This window comes from Dasypus novemcinctus, chromosome 25 (assembly GCF_030445035.2).
Source record: "Dasypus novemcinctus isolate mDasNov1 chromosome 25, mDasNov1.1.hap2, whole genome shotgun sequence".
NCBI classification, from domain to species: domain Eukaryota; kingdom Metazoa; phylum Chordata; class Mammalia; order Cingulata; family Dasypodidae; genus Dasypus; species Dasypus novemcinctus.
This window is the reverse complement of record NC_080697.1, coordinates 37463760-37478407: the sequence shown is the minus strand read 5'-3', so window position 1 is coordinate 37478407 and position 14648 is coordinate 37463760. Positions and strand designations below refer to the sequence as shown.

Here is a 14648-nt window from a genome sequence, read left to right as displayed (position 1 = left end):
GTGATCCCCTTCAGAATGTCAGGCTGTCAAACTACCCCCTTGTTGCAGAGACCATCTTTATATACATATATACATATATATATATAATGTGTGTATATATATATGTATACACATACAAGACCATCTTTTATATATATATATATATTTAAATTTTATTTCAAAAAATACTTAGATTGCATAAATGTTTCATAAAAAAATCCAGAGGATTCCCATATGTTCTGCTACTTACCCTTACCACATTTTCCCACATTAACAGCATCCTTCATTAGTGTGATAATTTTGTTATAATTGATGAACACGTTTTAGAGCAATGCCACTGAGGGTATGCCTGGACTCCCCAAAGAGCAGGTCAAAGTCAGAAACAAGCTCAGTGAGAAGAAGGTGTGCCCTCCTGCTCTACCCAACTTCCCAAGATCCAGCTTCCACTGTTCAGTTATGTGTGTGTGTGTTTAATTGTTAGTTAGTAAGTTAGTTTTAATCCATAGAGCCTGCTCTTCTCTAGATGATCAGATATTGGGAAGTCTATCTTCTTTAGGGAATATAGGATATGGCTTTCCCTGAGCCCCACTGATAAGAATAAGTATTCAGAAAGACAACCCAATTGGTACAAAGTTCATATGAGGATATATGAAGTGGAGGAGTGATATGGATCTTCAGTCATACACAAACTGGGGAAGGGAAGAAGAGAAAGTTGCATTTGTTCATTCTGATATGGCATTCAATCACTTCTAATACCAGGCATACAAATATAACGACATAGTTTCGAAATTCTTGGGAACACAAAGTGTAATTAACCTAGAGGAATTATGTAAATGTTACCAAGCATGTCAGTATTGAAATTAAATTTGAAGAATTAGTGAAATTTGTCAGGCTGAGGGGCAAAACATGTGTGTGTTTGTGTGTATATGGAGAGATAGGTTTCCATGTACTGTCTATTTTAAGGACATCAAATAATCCATGTTTAAGAACATTCAAAGTTATAGCAGAATAAAAAGTTAAATATAAACACGTAAAATGGTTCCTATAAACAAACACGAACAAAACAGTCTCTAAAGGGCCTTCTAAGTACATCGAGGCCAAGAAGTAGTCTCCATAGCCCCAGACCCTATTCTTACTTTCCTCTGTGCTTAACCCCTTGTCCCTTTTTAGGTCCATAAGGGGAATCTAAGGTCCTGCAGATCCTGACTCTAGGCCAGCTGTCACCGTTATCTCTAATAGACAAGTCCTCTGCTCCAACCAAACCAAATGACTCACCTTCAGGAAACGTTTTGTGATTCCTCACCTTTGAAATCTTTCTCAGATTTGCCCCATCCATCTTCACTTAAGTCTTAGGTCGGTTTCCCTACGAAACAGGTTCTTAGGTGGAGCTTAGCTGGCAGGAGGTTGACTGAGGAATGCTCTTGAGACCCGCACGCATAGAAGAGTGAAGAAAGGATGGTGGGGAGGAACGGTGATGCATTTGCCACAGATGGCTTGACTGGTGACTCTCTAGGTCTGGGAGAGCCCTTCAATTTATCAAAAATTCTACCTCTGCTTCGACCAATTACTTGAAGCAAGTTACCCCTGGAGAGGGGGTGTAAGTCTGGGTGAGGTAGTTGCTTTTGCTGAGAGTATGCCCAGGAAGGTGGGCATTCAGCAGTGAACACCCTCAGGAGCTGGATTAATGATTGTCTGAGTTCTGCAGGACGAGTTGTATAAGGCACTAGAGTATCTGCTAAACATATCAAAATATCACCCAAACTCTGTTCAGTGGATAGAGAACCAGGTCCAGTTTTCCTGCTGATCCTTTATTTTAAACCTTCAAAGAGGGCAATAGAGCATGTTGACAGCATGCATTAAGCATGAGCTCTGGGCACCCCAGCTATTGTCATGGACACAGTCAGGGAGCCCTTACCATGTTCCATTTCTGCCTACCTTTTACCTGACTTCTTCCCAGATTCCCATGTTTTTCTTTTGGGTCTTGGCTACCTGCCTCAAATACTCTCTCACATTGAGACTTGAGAACTTATTGTCTTTACATGGTACCGCCCTTCAGCTCTCTGTTAAGACACTATTACATGTGAATTATTTCTGTTCAAAACTAGAGTGGGCTGCAGTAACAAATTCTTAAAAGTTCAATAGCTTAACACCTCAAGTGTATGTGCTCCTGATAATTGTCCTCCTAAGGGGCAACTCAAAGATCCAGGCTGATTTCTTTCTGTGAATCTCAAAATAGGGTTTCATGATCATTCAGGCAAGGGATGGACAAGTTAGAGGTCCTGAAGATGCCTTCACTACCTCAGTCCAGAAGTGATACTGTCACCCAAAGTCTATTGAAAAAATGAGTCCGTAGACTTGATGTAACTGCAAGGTGGTTGGAAAACATGGAGATGTACACAGACATTTTGTGAGCATGAAATGTCTTCCCATAAATAGAAACACCTAACACTGAACGTAAATTACTCGTTCCTTCAGTATTGAAACAGTCTTTCAAAAAATTGTAGAGCCACAAGGGCCATAATTTATTGATTACTGCAGAAAAGCAATATAATAAAAAGTGTAAAGAAGTCTCAATCAGCTAAAAACCTCGAATAATAGTACCATTTATGTCACTAACTACCAATAATCTTGGAACTAGCAAATGACTCTTTAAACCTCAGAGTTTCCATATGTGAAAAGAAAGATTAGACTAAACTCTCCTCTGATCGATTTCAGTTCTAAATGGCTACTTAGAATCTATAGCATTATTATGAGAGCCATATAGAAGTACTAGTAGAGAGTTCTAGAAGACAAGATTAATTTATTTCATTCAACAAATATTTATGAATTACCTACAACGTGTCAAACCTGTGCTGGGTAAGATAGTGAACAAGACAGACAATATCTCTGCTTTCTGGGAGGATGCCAGGAAAATATTTTTACTTCTTAGAAACGTATTAATCTTCTCATTCTCATTTATGTCACTAACTTTTGTGGCCTTGGTATTTTTATTATGACACATGTTCTCTGAATTGTAATCACATATGGGTGAACTCTGTGCTATTTTTGAATAAGTGGATAGCTGTTCTTCTTCACTTGTATTTCTTTTAAGTTTCAATTTTCATCCTTAAGCTATTTGTCTTTGTTATTTGGGTCACATATTCTATTGTGATAGCAATTTAAATTTGTTTTTTTGAATGTTTTCTTCCACATGTTCCATGGAAATAATGAAGACCTGTGACTTTTTTAGGTTCAGGGTTGTTTAGCTGAAAGCAGAAGCTGCCTGAATAGAGCATCACTTCACCCTCTCTTCTGAGGATGCACTGAAGAGACTATTTCAGATGCCTAGGTTGGGAGAGAAAGAGAGATGGCCTTTGAGGGGAGGGAGGCAAGAGTGTGAACAGGGAACACTTCCCCCCAAAAGCTTGAGGATAGCTATGATCTTCCCTCTCTGTCTTGGCATTGCCTTGGAGACTAGACAAAATCTCATAGGCTGCCTGGTATACCTACGGAGATGTGAACCTTTGATCCTGGGTTTGGGAGAAATATTCCTGTGCCTGAAGTCTGCTAGAGAAGCTGTGGGCAGCCTGCTTTCAAAAGATTACATGGCTTGGACAGCGAGACTATCAGAACTCCCAGAGATGGATGAAGGATGGGAGCTTCCATTCCATCTTCATACCACCAAATAATCTCCCTGAGTCCTCTGTGTCCCTAGGGAGAGAGAGTCAACAACAATTAACATTTACTTTACTGCCACTTGAAATAAGGACTTGGATTTAAACGGATTTTAAAAATTAAATTTATAGAATAAAGAAAAGTGATTACAAATGTATAAAAATGCCATTATACAAAATATTATTTTAAGCCATGAGTGAGTCTGTGTTCTCTCAATTCTGCATTCAAAGGGGAAACTTTAGAATGTATTTCCATTTCTCGAGACTTGGCATCATTTAAGATGGCACTGATTCTCTGGCTTGTTTACTGTCTAGCACAGAATCTTCCGCCTTGTAGGTAATCAAAAAGACTATTGTTCAATAAGTGTAAGATGAGTCATACTGCCTTTAGGTACAAACACTTAGGAACAATGGATCGCTTTTAAAATAGGCTTGACATGACAAACCTCTTGGTCACAGCCTTGGCAGGGGGCTGGACTGAAAACCTACCTGTGATGGGTGGAACAAGTACTTGAGAACCATAGGAGAAACCCAGGACAGTTGTTCAGAGACAAAGCCCAGAATAGATGAGTCCATTCATTATTTAAACAATTTTTAAAAAAGATTTATTTATTTATATTTATTTCTCTCCCCTTCCCCCCTACCCCAGTTGTCTGTCCTCTGTGTCTATTTGCTGCGGCTTCTTTGTCTGCTTCTGTTGTTGTCAGTGGAACGGGAATCTGTGTCTCTTTTTATTGTGTCATCTTGTTGTGTCAGTTCTCAGTGTGAGCAGCACCATTCTTGGGCAGACTGCACTTTCTTTCTTGCTGGGCGGCTCTCTTTACGGGGCGCACTCCTTGCACATGGGGCTCCCCTACGCGGGGGACACCCCTGCGTGGCACGGCACTTCTTGCGCGCATCAGCACTGCACATGGGCCAGCTGCACACGGATTAAGGAGACCCGTTGTTTGAACCGCAGACCTCCCATGTGGTAGGCAGATGCCCTAACCACTGGGCCAAGTCCGCCGCCGAGTCCATTCATTATTTAGTGAGCATGTGTTATGCTCAAGACCCTATGGGGTACATATAAAAATGACATCATCACTGCTGTACGGAATCTTAAAATCAAAGAGCAAATACCTAAAATGTTAAGAATTGTGTGACAGATAGGAAAACCAACATAGAGACAAACTTAATATTAGACGAGTTCAGGTTTTTGGGGGCAGGGGGAGATTATGAATTGCTAAGACTTCACAGAGAAAATTGCATATGAGATACATTGTGTAGTGCAAATTGTACTTCCAATGAAGACGTACTCTCTTCCTATTTCCTCAACAGCAATCACATTAACAAAGACTAAAAAAACATGGAAATTAAATCACACACTTGACTGCATAAAGACTAGTCTCAATCATGAGCTTAGGTACCCAGCTGCCTCGACACCACAACCTTCTTCCTCCCAGGTGATGTGCCCCCCCATTCTCCGGTTCTCCAACCTGATTTCTATATCCTGGTTTTCTATAGAAATGCCTGTATTTCAGTCTTGACAAATTCATCAGAGAATAGAGAGCCATGGTGTAATTTCCATTCTCTATGTGTTTACAGTAATCTTTCCACTCATACATTTAACCATTCATTCATAAGCAGTGCTTATATATAGTAGTTCCCTAATACCCCAACCAGAAATCAGGAGATGGGAATACATTTTCCATGAAGTCCAGGCCTTTATAGAGAATTGTTTTCATCTTCTCATGAGAGGCTGGATAACAAAGTACCATTGTTAGGTTCCTTTCTATTGCGTATTTTTCATGAATAACGACATTTCTACAAAGAATTTGACTGAAACTGAGGCATCAGAAGGCAAGTGTTCATTCCTATTTTTGTAGCGGTAAAATACTTACCAGAATAACTTTTCAATGAAGATGAACAAGATTAGTTGTTTTTTTTTAAAAAAGAGATATATGTAGCAGAGGAAGACAAATTATGCAGAGTTTTAAGATAGGTAAGAATTTTCCAGTTTAATTGTTTGGGGGAAATGAGACAAATACTAGCTAATAACAACCATGGAGCCCTCACAGTTTGCCAATTACGATGATATGTGCTTTATGTGGACATGATTTATATTATCCCACCAAAAATTTCATGCTATACACTCAATTAGTATTTGCGTTTTCCAGATTAAAAAATTGAAGTCAAAGAAGTAAAAGGTAACTTGCTTAAGGATACCAGGTTAGTGAGTGGTAGAGCTGGAAATCAGAGCAGGCAGTGTGTTGGTAAGGTGTTCAGGAAAGGTGATACTACAGTGGGTTTTCCATATAATTCTGCGGAAAAGAGAGTCTGTGTGTTAAAGGAGGTATTATTTCATATACTCATATAGGCTTTGTTCATATGTGCATGTGACAGGCATACACATTTGTGTAACTTCTAGCTGGTGGAGGCAGTGGCAAAAATAAAACAGAGGAATTCTACCTTCAGTAATCTTACTCTTAAGCTAGAAACCCTAAGAGGAAGAAATGAATTGCTGCGTGCATCTCAGAGATCCAAAAACTTGACCCCATCAGCCAGTTTCCCTCTATTCCCAGTCTATCAAAGAAACTGTGTGGTGGGATGAGAAGACATATCCATGCTATTGAGCATGGCAGTTGATCTAAGTTGAGCTCAGACGGTAGCAGCAACGTTCTCATGAGAACAGGTTCTGAAAAGCCTAGTGGCTTATTCACAGTTGTCTGGGATGTGGCTGCTCAGCTTAGCTCTTTCTTTGACCTCGTGTATCAGGATTTGTGAGTGTTGGGTCATCCATTGCTTTCCCAGCAAAGGTGATATTAAAACTCCCCCCCCGCCCCCCCGCCCCAGAAAGTGGAGATCAGAGGTTCAATCTTTGGGAGGTCACTAAAATAAGGAAGCTCATTTTCATTTCCGTAACCCCCGGCCGTCCATGTCGTGATTTGAGTGATTTATCAGTCTTTCTAAAAGGGCCCGGAGTGCCCGCCTAGCCTGGCAGCAGGCCAGGTAGGCCAGGGCTGAAAGTTAGCCGAGCTCGTGCCAAGGCTCTGTGGGCACTAGAGGGCGCTGCGTCCATTCAGGGCGGGGGCTCGGGCCCCTTCAAAGGGAAGCGGCCGGGGCTCAGCCTCCCACCTTTCCCCTCGTCTTTGCGCGCGCATTAGCGCTCCCCACCTCCCGCGCCGCGCCTTCTCCCCTCCCCTCGCGCGCTTTGCAAAAAAGCGGGCGGCGGGGGATGAAATAAAGGGCCGCTGCCTGGCGTGGCCCAGGGCGGGCTGCGCGGGGCGCGCGTGGAGGCGGCGGCGGCGGCGGCAGCGCGCGTTCGTGCGCCGGGCCGCGGGCACCCGGGCACCGCCGTCGGAGCTCCGCGCTGCCGCCGCGGCCGAGCAGCTGCAGCCGCGCGGCTTCCGAGAGCCCAGGCGGGCACCGACCCCAGGCCGCAGCCGACCCCGCGCCCCGGAGGAGCGTCCGCCGCGCCGCCACCAGGTAGGCTGACGCGCGCGCGTCCCCTTTGTGTCGGCATCACCGGAGCGGACCGAGCCCGGAGGAGGGAGGCGGCTTTCAAGGACCCGGCCTCCTGGGCTCGCCGCTGTCGCTTGCCCGGCCCTGGACCTTCCGAGTCCCCATCTCAAGAAGCCCCTGCGTGGCACGAGGCGCCGGAGGCGGCGGCTGGGAAGGGCTCGCGGGCTGGGGAACCGCTGTCTCCGTGCGGGGCACTTGCACCCCGAGCCTGCGGCGCCGGGGCCACTTGGAAAAGCGCGGACCTCCGCCCCCGCCCTTCTCCCGCTCTTGGTCCGGGGGCCAGTTGGCCGCGATGCGTCTCTTGGCGCCAGAGTCCGGCGGGCGAGTTGGCGGGCAGGGACCTGTCTTTGTTGGCGGGCCCAGCCCGCAGGCCCCTGAGCGAGGCGCAGGGTCCGCGATTTAAGTCTGGGAAAAGCGAGCAGCAGCGCCGGGGGAAGCGGGGGAAGGTCTGGTCAAACCGAAGTCGGCTCGGGACTGCCACGTGCCCCCTCCGTTGGCGCAAACAGCCTCGGGCGCCGGAGGTGACCGCTGCCGCCCCCTTCTCTCCCACCCTCCAAGCCTTTCCTCTCCTGGGTGGGTGCGCCGCGCGCATCTGCGCCCTCAGTCCTACCGCCAGGGCTCCTCGGGAAGTTCCCTGCCCATCTCGGGAGGGTTGAGACGATGGCTTTACCCCCACCTTCCAGGGATGGCTCCCCAGGACTCCTGGCTCCCAGTTTTTAGGTTGCTTATGCCAACCTGGAGAGTTTAGTGGTAAGGGGGGGAGGGGTGGTGTACTTATTTTCCCTTTCCTAGGCCGAACTCAGGAGTTACTCCGAAAGTTTTCTCCTTCTCTGCCTCTTTTCCTCTCTCTTTTTTTAATGCACTGAATACAATAAAATGCCCATTTGATAAATATTCCATGGTTGCCTTGTGCTGGATTACAGAGAAGAGTTTAGATAAGGCTGCACGGAGGAAGCCCAAGTGGGCTCCCAGTCATCAAAGGAGGGAGTCTGATATGTAGACTAGACGTCTGGCTTGAAAGAGTTAAGCACAGCTGGTTGCTGGGACGGGGCCGGGCTCGGGTGCAGCTGAGGACAGGTATAGGTGAATCAGGTTAGGGGCTGGCCTCAAAGTTGAGTCCAGCAAGGCAGATGTGTTTATAAATAAAAGTCCAGGCAGATGCAGAGCAGCGGGAGTTCCAGAGGGGGAGAGGAGGAGATCAGGGAAGGCTTCACTAGGAAGGTAATAGTTGAGTCAAAGCTTGGAGATGGGCCAGTTCCACCAGGTGTCAGGAAGGGCCCCCGCAGCAGAGAGAACTACCAGAGCAAGGGAAAGGAAGGGGGAAGGAAGACACCTGACATGCACCGGTGAACTTTCACATTGGGTTGGAGCCCAGTGATTCCGTAGATGACCAGACACTTGTTTGACTGTATTCTCTTTCGTAGTACTGAGATTAAGGAGCTTGTCTTTTTCTGTTTTTTATAGTACCTTTTATAACTTTAACTTGTACTAGTTTTTAATGAGTGCAAAGGAAATATATGTAGGTCTGATGGGGATGCATCTAGGAATTTTTGAATTCCAGGGCAGACTTGAGACTTGATCCAGAGACATTGGGAGCTATGGATGACTTTAGAAGAACAGAATGAGTGATCCGAGCCTTGCATTTGAGTGATTAATTCACTGGCGGGGAAGGGGGAACACATGCAATGTGTGGGATACGGACTTTAGAGATAGACACCTACCCGGGCTTGGGCTTCCTTTATCACTTACCAAAGGGTTACACATGAATCCGGGATCCTCATGAGAAAATAGCATGCAAATAACCTAATTTTAATGGGATGCAAATTTTCTAGATCCAACACAATTTGAGTTTTGATGTGTATTCTTTCAAGAGGCCCTGATTCTGATGACATTACCACTAAAAGGGGAACTAATGGAGGTAAACTCAAATGCTGGGGAGGGTGGGCACAGTGCTGGAGGGTGGGTATGGGAAGGGTCAAAGCTGCAGTGGGTGAGTGAATGATGTGGGATTCCTAGAAGGCCACACAGTGGATCTGGGTTTTGAATACTTGAACACTTTCAGATTTGTATATTTTATAAATATAGTCTAAGACTATTTTTGCAAGCTTGTATCCAAATCTCTCTTAGTGTGTGGTATATTTTTTGTGTGTGGACCTAATGTAGTTTTGGATTTTTTTTTAGGAAGTACCAGGGATTGAACCCAGGACCTTGTACATGGGAAGCAGATGCTCAACCACTGAGCTATATCTGCTCCCCTGTATTTTGAAAGGGTCTTACAGATTGTTTAGTTATAGCTGCTGAGGTTCCGGGTGGTAAGTGTGTCACAACCAGACAGTGTCAGGGACAAACTAGGAACCGTGTTGCTTCTTCCACTGTGGTTCATAATTTGGTCCTACTGCTACCTTCTGTTCAAGTACTTCTTCCCTCTTTGGAGCCTTTCTTCATGAGAATCACGGAATTAGGATGGGTCATTACAGATCGTGTAACCGGGAGGAAGTTGGAGGATTTGAGAGGAAAGTTCTCATATCACAGCCACACGAGGAGCTCGTGGCTGGTCTGAGCCTGAGCTCTTCCAACTTGTCTGTCGTTCTTTCTCCTTCACTGCACTTGACGTGATGGAGATATGCTGGCTTTCGTGGGAGCCCGATGGGCTGGGATAACGCAGAGGAATATCAAGCCCTTAGACTCTTCCAGGGCATCCGAACAAGCAAAGAACCCCTTTGGCTTCCTGGGGTATGAGATGAGGCACCCACGAGACTGAACTGAATTGCATGCTTCTAAGGAAGATGGACTCTCTCTGTGTCTACTTTAAGTAGCTTCTTATGTTTGAGATCCAAGAACTAAGTCAAAGGTGCCTTTCTTTCCTTTAAGACTAGGAAGTCATTTGAGGTAAACATTTCAGCAGCCAGCCTCTTCTCTGCTTTGTTTCTGTATTACTGATACACATGAATACCTTTTCTTAATTAGATGAAGAAATTAAATTGAAGCAACTGTTATCGTACCTGCTGGGTATCAGGGCCGCAGGACACAGCTTGTACACATTTCTGACCCAGCTATTTGACCTTGGGCTGTGTCTTAACCTCCCCCGGATGGCCCCGGTCCCTTCACCGGTAAAATTAAGTTGTTGGCCTAATGAGTTCCAATATACAAAAATAAAAATGTCCTGCTTTCATAGTATTTTCCAGATGAATAAGTATTTCAGGACTACCTACCATATGGAAACATTTGCAAAGATATTTGAAGAATTTTTTTTTTTAGCTTTTCAGAATGATTTTTCTTAAAGATAATCTCTTAAGAAATGAAGGGGCTGTCTTCATTTTCCTTCATCCCTTGAATCTCAGACCTGAATTGGAATATGCTTCCTGAATATCTGATAGTCTCTGGGAGCAGAGCAAATTGACAAGCTGGGTACAGTATTAAAGAGAGAAATTAATTCCTGGGTGGCATGGAGAAGCGTGTCAGCCAGTATTTTATATAAAGTCTTCTATATGTTGGGCACTGGGGCTAGAGAAAATGATAGTTAATATTCATTGGGTATTTACCATGGACCAGGTGGTGTGCAGAGAACTGTCAGGCCCATAGGAGGGGGTACCTGACTCAGCTCCAGTAGCCTTGCTGGAGCAGATGACGCCTGAGCTAGGACTTGAAGGGTGAGTTCAAGTTAACTAGCCAAATGAGAGGGTCAGGGACGTTCAAGGCCTAAAGAACAGCAAAAAAACAACAACAGCAATAAAAAAGCAGCCTGATACAGGCAGGGAACTTACAATCAGGACCATGTGGCTCTTTGGAGCCCTAGCTAATTTGCCATGGGCCATTTTCAAGGGCAGACTGGTTGTTTCTGAGAGCTGCTTAAACCAGGATTCTTAATTGTGACAGAATTGCTTTCTCTTCTGGTATTTCCTGAAAGGTCCCAACAATGGAGGGATTTTTCATTGTTTAGATTTGCAGCCTCTTTTCCCTAGAAGTATTTCCTCCATTTTCCTTTCCTCCCCTCAAGTTCTACTTGGTACAGGGGCAGCAGGGGAAGAGAGGGTTCAGGGAATGATCAGAGGAACCTCTGGTAACAACCATGATTTTTACATCCTGTCGTCAGTCACCTGAGCAGGGCTGGCCTGTCCCCAGCTTCCCACCCCCCAGGCTTACAGTTGAGAATCTCTGAGCTAGAAATAAGCCCCAAGGGAAGCAAAATAACAGTGATGACCTCTGAAACTTCTGCTCAAACCAGCACAGCTGTCAGGGCAGGAAACAGGAAAAAGATCTATTCGAGCAAAGAGAAATGATGCCAAATTCAGAAAGAGTCTCTTTAAGTTGGGCTTTTGATTGGACAAGATTTTTGTGGCTGGCCTAAGAATCTGCACACCTTTTACAAAATGATTTTCCTGGGAAATTTTTTCAGGCTTCCAAAGAGCCAGTTTCCAAGCGATGGTTGGGGGTAGTCTGTATATGATGGTTATCCGGAGGGAGGTGAAGCGGTTCAGAGTGTGGCAAACTATGGGAAGTTTCTCATTTCCATTAAATTGTTATCCATTCAAAAGCCAAGGACCCATCATTTTTGAATGTTTCCCTGAATTTAGGACATTTGTTAACTGACCAGGAACTGCTTTGGTTGTAAAGTCCCTTACCACCTGCCCTGCCCCCTCCCCCATCACTGGTTTCCCCTTGTCTGCAGGTTCTACCACATTCCTATGAGATACGGTAGTTGGACAGATGGACCCTTGAGTATCCACACCACTTATTTGCTCATGGTTTCTTGCCTCCCTGGCTGCAGCCATGAGGTTTGCTCACATTCCCAGAAGGAAGGGAGGCCTGCTGGTCAGAGAAACCATCACTGATCCCCCACACATACCGATTTGGCTTGGAGTGCTGGAAAGTCACAGAACCCTTCCAGATCCCTGTGTTGGTGACTTCCTTTTCATCAGGTATGTGCTGAAGCCAGAATTAATGCAGGTATTTTTTTTTTTTAACTTTCTTGGGATGCTCTGTCATTTCAGTGGTGTCCCTTATTCTATCTACTTGTATCTGTCCCCTCCCTACTCAGATATCTTCCGCAACTGCCCACCACTGGCTGGTTCAAGTACGTGCCCTTTGATTTAGCATTCAAAATTATTCATCTGGCTCCAACGTGTCTTGCAAGGCTTCCAAGTTTATGACCTGGAATGTTCTCCCACCATCTCTATGTACCAAATTCCTAATGATCCTTCAAGGCTCAGCTCAAATGTTGCCTTTTTCTTAAAGTTTTGTAGCCATAGATGTGGGAGACTCTGGAGGTCAACTTGTCTAGTCAATACTGGTAATTCACAGATGAAAAAATGGAGTCCCAGAGAGCAAAAAGGGGAAAAGAATCACCGACCCACGGCTTAAGCCAAGTCTCCACACTCCCAGGCTTGTGTGTGCTTGTGTGCTCTTTCTCATATCGTCGGGCACAGGCATTCTTTTCTTCTGAAACTGTAGTTGCACTCACCACACTCTAATTTAATTTTAGTGAATCATTTATCTATTATTTCCTCTACTAAATTATACACTCTACAAGGGTTTAGGGACTTATTTTTGATTCCTTCTGCTCATCATGCTTTTTTCTAAGTGAATTTTTGTGAAGTGATTGACTAGAAGATAAAGAAACTAGATTCAAGAGAGAAACCCTGGTCAGATTATCAATGAAGAAGTGTAATTAGAGTTTAAATTCAGTACTTCAGCACATTCTGAGCAAATCGAAAGATAGGGGTTCTCTCTTTGGAATGGGAACATCATGTAGCAAGGCATCACAAAACTAAAACGTGGAATGCAAAGTGAATGGCATATTTGCTTGGGTTCGGGAGTGAAGACAACAGAAGGCAGCTCTGGTGCCTTAGGATGTAGAATGAAGATACTTGCAAATCCTAGGAGCTTTGGTTATGTAGATAATAGATGAAACTTTTATGGACTAGCTGCTAGGTACTGATACAGTGTAGGCACTTTGCAGTGCAGAAGTTTGAGAAGTGGTCCTTGTCCTATGATGTTCATAGCCTAGGCAAAGGAGACAAGATAATGGGGTGATAAAGATAAGTTAGGAACAAGTGCCAGAATGTATGTGGCCACCTATGTGTTAGAAGGGCTCTGAGAGAAATAGTTGGTGGAAACTGGTATGAACCTGGGTAAAAATGGAAAAGAGACACTCCATGCTGATGTAGAAGGAAGGGTGGGAGCAAAGGTTCTGAGCTAAGTAGGATCTGTTCTTGAAAATGTTGAGGAGACAGGGCAGATGGGACCCACAGTTAAGGAAGAGAAGGTGGGACTCCATCACCCTTACAGATTTGGATCTTTCTCCTGAAAGATTGGGGTGCTTTCACCGAAGAGCTGACCAGAGTGTTTGCCCAGCAAATGCAGTGAGGTCCATGGAGTCATCTGGTTCTTCTGATAGAGGATTTGAAGAACAGAAGCTATTCACACTTCTTCACACAATAAGGGGTGTGAGGGCTGAGTCACTGCATTAAATGCATTCTATATCTCTCAGGAATCTTTTTTCTCGAGTGACTTATGTTTTACTTTTCTATGGTGTCAATTGTATATTTAAAAGCATAATGCAGGGTGTAAACACATGAAGAGAATCTTTGCTTTGGGAAGTATAAAAGCTTGCAGAGACCTTGAAGACGAGCTGATTGTATGGGATTGAGAATATACAGAAATAGATAGTCATGAAATAATTTTCTTAGATCTGATGGATCCCATTGCCACCCAGCCCTGTTTGATAGCATGCGTGCTGTGGCATAGTAGTGCCAGGAAAATGGAATAGAAAGAGCTTCCAGAAGAGTTTGAGAGTTGGAGCCTTGGGATCTGAAATTTGTTGACTACCAATGTGTATATTTCTTCCTAACCACTTGGCAGTGGTAAGACAATCATCTTCAGAGTTGTGGATGAGACAGAGCTGGCGTTCTGTGTGATGAGATCATAGGCCCTTCTTCCTTCATTATGTCTCAAAGCCACAGGCTCTGAGAACTTGGACATTCTGGCATTGGAAGGCCAGCAGAGTGGTGGAGTAGGGCCAGTGTATTAGGGGGGAAGATCAGTTCATTGGATCTTAAAACGCTGCCCCTGCTTCCGTGTATATCCTTTTTCTTCTCCCCCAATCTTGCTCTGATATCTTCAGTACTTACCTCTTGTCAACATACATAGGGGCAAAAGTGGTCAGATGTTTGTGCAGGATTTCACTTTTATCAAAGGACAAAAGCAGGCAGGAAACTCAAGAGGATAAGAAGCAGGCAGGACAGGTAGAAGGTCCAGAATCCAGGTAGATGCAAAAGTCTGTTGGAGGTACTGGCAATCAAAGTATTGTGATGCTAGTGATTTTCTGGCAAGGTCTTTCTCAGGCTGATACCAGTTTCAAAGGTGTTGACGGGGGTGACCCAAGATGAGTGGGTAGACAAGTGAATATACCTGACTGAAGATATTGTCGAAAAAAAAAATACTGGTTTTGGAGTCAGACAGTATAAAATTGACTGCACGTGTTCCTTGAACATGTTATTTAAAAATTTTCAAGCC

The 14648-nt window shown here is 44.6% G+C and overlaps 1 protein-coding gene across 3 annotated transcripts in view; it reads left to right on the top strand.

The window, feature by feature from the left end:
- Positions 1-6693: 6693 nt before the first annotated feature.
- The window catches only part of RNF144A (ring finger protein 144A), a 141505-nt gene continuing 133550 nt past the window's right edge, over positions 6694-14648 (top strand). The window contains exon 1 of one of the 3 annotated variants that reach the window (XM_004448259.5): positions 6694-7097. The gene's annotated coding sequence lies outside the window, so the exon portion shown is untranslated. Of the gene's footprint in view, positions 7098-11802; positions 12053-14648 lie in introns of those variants that run through there. The other 2 variants (XM_004448262.4, XM_004448260.5) reach the window with 2 other exon arrangements.